Genomic DNA, 4,853 nt, shown 5'->3' with positions numbered 1-4,853 from the left:
CGAATTTCCAAGGATCCTGAGAGACAGAGAGATCATGGGCATGTGACAGCTACAAATACGATAACTCTCGTCGCCATGTGGACGCCGATCCGCTTGCCCTGCAAGCAAGGGCATTTTCGTGACAGATAAGGTTCTTTTTTGCGCAGCAAACATGACATATAATAACTATATATGATTTTGTTGCCCATATATTATAATTAACTGAGTGTAAATTAATTATTTAAAGCCGTAAATTAACTTAACTAAAAAAATTATCAATTATAAAGTTGAATAACTTTTGAAGTTGTACAACTTTTATTTTGATACATTTTCTATCCGAGATCGTTTGCAAAACTTTCATTTTGAATTTGACAAGCTCGGATGCAACTTTTGAGAGCTAAGATGATTTCAAATAAAAACGTTGTCAACTACAAAATTTCGTAACTTTTTGAGATGTACAACTCATAAAATTAAAGATAAAAATGATTTCTAGTAACGGTTACTTAAGAAAACCGCCACTAGAAACAAACCGTCTGTAAAAATATGATTTCTAGTAACGTTTTTTAAGGATCCGTTACTATAAATAGCGCTTACAGTTAATAACCGAAACCATCTGTAAAAAATTATATACTACTACATGGTTTGAGTTCTTTTCTACCGGTGAAGGCGACCGAAAACAAAATATGGTACTGATTCAGTGCTCCATTAGTGCGACTTGTGTATGTTTGGGAACAGCCCATGAATATGCTCCGGCATGAAATCGTGCCTCGTCAGAATTCCAACAATCGGAGGTCTCTGCAGTGGCACAATAAAGAAACTAGCTATCAGATAGAGTTTGTCACACACACACACACACACACAAAATGAGAGCTGTCAAAAGAATGGCCAGCACTGCAATATTTGATCTCTAGAGAAAGATTCGAAGAGTGAGAGCTCACCCCTGGGGTCTTTGGCACAGCGAGCAGGTGCCTTTAGTCCCAGAGCACAGAAAAGGACGGCGGCCTTTGCAAGTGCCATGGTCTCGACCACCGTGTACGGTGACGTATTTGTAATTGGATGGAGATCGACGTACATGTCCATCTCCTCATCAGAGAAATCCAGGTTCTCAATCTTCAGACCCTTTCCTGAACCGCGCTTGGCAAACTCGAAGGCACCAAATCTTTGAAGCACGGAGCTACCGCTGGTCTTCACCTTCTCTTTCATGAAGCCCTTGCCTTTTAGCATGACTAGCAGGTGGGGATCTAAGCACAAGCCTAACGAGTTCTGGAATCTGGAGCCTCTGATAGAGGTGGCTCGTCGACCACTGGAACCCCATTGTGGCCTGTGATCCTCAACGCCTGAACGATATTCCCCACTCTCTCGACGCCGGCCTGAAAAGAAGATCGGTGGCCCAGACACAACATCGCCAGCAACCAAGGTGCCTCATGTATGGTTCGACATGAGCTCCAGAAGTATCACACAGACTGACACAGTCATCCTCATTGTTTCGCCGATCGAGGAAAGATGTCGCGCCAAGAAGTGCGAACAGTCCAGGATCATGGTCCGATATCAGACCACAAGAAGGGTCCCCACTATGCGCCTGCATGTATGTAGCCCCAGCAAGTATAGCAGTGAAGAATACGAAAAGAGTGGACATGTGGAACACGTTCTTGGTGCCACTGGTGAATAGATTGCGGATGGCATCATCATTTGTGTTGAAGAACAACGCTGCAAGGCCATTGTAATAGTCCGGCGGGAACTGAAAATTCTTAAAATTCCCCAGACCAGCCAATTGTAAGGCATTCCTCCACGGCATCAGCAGGGCACGGAGTGCATGGAGCAAGCCACGGTAACCCATAGCACTTGTGATAAAGTATCAAATCAACCCAGCTGTTGTTGCATTAACGTTCCTGGACTAATTAACTTCCTTCTTTATTACTGATGAGGGGGTTACATATATATATATACAAAGGGGAAGGGTGCCTTATGGACAGACATAACTATTCACCAAAGCAACTGTTGTCCCTTGAAATTAGATCACATGGTTTATTTTCTAACACTCCCCCTTATTAATTCTAATTTTATTTGATCATCCTTCAACTGTTCTTCAAAGATATGTGATTAAGAAATCTAAGATTAAGTTGTTCTCCATTCCTCCTTAAAAACCCAGTGAAAAAAAATAAGAAGTATCTCATTTTTTTGGATTATGAGCGAAAACTTATATCGATTTTCAAAAGAAAGTATGCTTATAACCATCATTCTTAAAACCCTCCATTGAGAAAATAAATGATAAAACATATAGCTTAATTGATATTATCTTGTAAAAACTTTGGATGAGAAAACTTTAGCAAGACATCGTACAAAGAAAAGAATGTAATATGATGACTCAAAACAGGTTAAACGTCACATAGAATTACTCCCCTGATTTTTGCAAGTCTTTAAGCTTTATCATACCAATTCGCTCGACACATTTATGAAACGTGGAGTATGTTAGAGATTTTGTGAATAAATCAACAAGATTATCACAAGACTTTGTGTGCAAGTTGTTTATATCTCCATTTTCCTAAAGTTTATGGAATAAAACAGTTTAGCAGCAATATGTTTATTAATGTTATTCTTGATGTTTCTATCTGAACAACACAAGCTGAATTATTCTCATAGATAATGGCCGGTGATTCAATTGAAACATGGTACACCATTGTTCTCCCATGGACATCTAGCCCAAAGAATAATAATATGTCTGTAGCCTTCATCTAAAAAACCGAGTGAAAAAGTGAAAAAATATCTGAATTTGTAGCCTAAGGTTATCTTTATGCACTATTTGCTCCCTACGACAAAAAAGTGAAAAAATATCTGAAAGATATGTGATTAATTTGAAGTTCAACTTTTATGAATCTTTACAAGCTCAATGTTAAAAACAAAAATATAAATTTGCATTATATATTCTATAACCTATTTATTTGTAATCAAAGAAAAAGACAAACTGAATAAATATCTATTTCGGTCATTTCATCGCTACCAGGGGCGGACCCAGGCCCATAACCGCCTGGGCCACGGCCCGGGGCGCAGGCCCATTAATTTTTTAGAAGATCCTAGATCCTGGGCCAGCAGAGCGTCGACCGCCGAGCGCGTGACGGCTCGCCGCGCGTCGCGCCCCGTCCCCGTCCACCGCGCCCCAGCCCCCAGTGCGCCGCCGCGCGCCGCGCCCAAGTCCGTCATGGCGCCGTCCCATTCGCTGTCCGCCTGTCCCGTCTGCGTCCAGGCATCCAGGGTCCGCCGAGGCCGAGCGCTCGCCCAGCGGCCAGCGCCCCGTCCCCGTCCACCGTGCCCCAGCCCCCAATGCGCCGCCGCGCGCCGCGCCCTAGTCCGCCGTGGCGCCGTCCCATTCGCTGTCCGCCTGTCTCGTCTGCGTCCAGGCGTCTTGGGTCCATCGAGGCCGAGCACTCGCCCAGCGGCCAGCGCGGCAGCCCAGTCTACGTCCGCCGAGCCGGCGCCCGCCAGCCCGCCGCGCACGCCTAGCGATTGGGATTTGGGCGCCTCTCCGCCGCGCCCCAGCCTAGTCCCTGCAGCCTGCATACTGTAGGTATGTAGCTCCTCGCTCGACTTCGCTTTCTTGATTAATTCGCTCGCTCCAGACCCGGACTACTCGTGCCTTGTGCTAACCGTGCTTTCCGCTGTTTGTCTGCAATGAACAGCCGGCGAGTCAAATTTTTAGTTCCGTGTGTGTGATTGTGATCTCGGGTTCACCTCAGAGTGTAAGACAGTAACAATCAAAATGAAGAAGAGGCATAGAACATTGCAATTATTTTTTCTCCAGCTCTCACACCCGTCGTGCCTAATGTGCAGCCAAGATCAAACCTCAATTCTCAACCAATAGTGGAAACCGGAACCAGTAACAATCAAGCCCAAGAAATTGCAACCGAGGAGGCTATTGTTGAGGCAGTAGTAAATCCAACTTCACATGAACAAGAGCAAGAAATTCCACCTTCTGAGCAGGTATTCGATATAGTTGCTGATCCTGGGCTTAGAAAACCAATTGATGAATACGATGTTAACATCAGAGATGTTGTTAGAAGAGAGTATTTGTTACAGGGTCCATGTCAACCAATTGGCCATATATATCCTAAAAAAAGATGGGAGAGAGCTTTGATTTTACCAGTGGCAACAACATCTGTGGAGAGAGCTTTTTCATCTATGAATATCATTAAAACTGAGTTGCGGAATAAGACAGGACACGAATGGCTTAACCATCGTATGGTGTGTTATATTGAGAGGGATATATTTAGAAGCATTGATGATGCAAAGATATTGGATTATTTTCAAGGCTTGAGAACCCGCATGGTGAATCTACCTCGTACTAGTGGTATGTACCAATTACTAATATTATTAAATTTATTCGACATTACCTTTCAAGTCACGTTTTTAATATGATTTTCTTTAAGGTTCTGGAGCAAGAAGCACTGATGTTGTTGTCGACATGATACATTTGGAAGAAGCTACATCATAACTTGTATGTCATCTTTAACATCTATGACAATGTTGTTTCGCCGTACAATTTTTTTATATGCTATTATTAGAATTTATGGTCGTTTCGGCCTAGGTCTTAGCTAATTTCTAGGTCCGCCACTCAGAAGGTTACAATAGGGCAATGGGCCGGGGGTCTGCGCTTGTTTCGGCATGGATGGACCAGTGCCTCGACGACGCATCTGATGACGGCTGGCGTGGCACACAGCTCCATCCATCTGCGCGCGGTCGACTGCCGCCATGTCATGGTGGCGCCCGGCCGTCGTCAGCTACAGTTTCGCGGGCATGGCCCCCCGGCCACCCGTCTGACAGCAGGATGCGTGCCATTGCTTGCATTTGCATAGTTGTGCCCCGCCGGGGGACCTCTGACT

The 4,853-nt window shown here is 44.5% G+C and overlaps 1 pseudogene; it reads right to left on the bottom strand.

Annotated features, from left to right (window-relative positions):
* Positions 1-571: 571 nt before the first annotated feature.
* LOC103648624 (chloride channel protein CLC-c-like) lies at positions 572-3,534 on the bottom strand (annotated as a pseudogene).
* Between the last annotated feature and the right edge of the window lie 1,319 nt (positions 3,535-4,853).

This window comes from Zea mays, chromosome 2, assembly GCF_902167145.1.
Source record: "Zea mays cultivar B73 chromosome 2, Zm-B73-REFERENCE-NAM-5.0, whole genome shotgun sequence".
Taxonomy (NCBI): domain Eukaryota; kingdom Viridiplantae; phylum Streptophyta; class Magnoliopsida; order Poales; family Poaceae; genus Zea; species Zea mays.
This window is presented reverse-complemented; position numbering and strand designations above follow the sequence as displayed.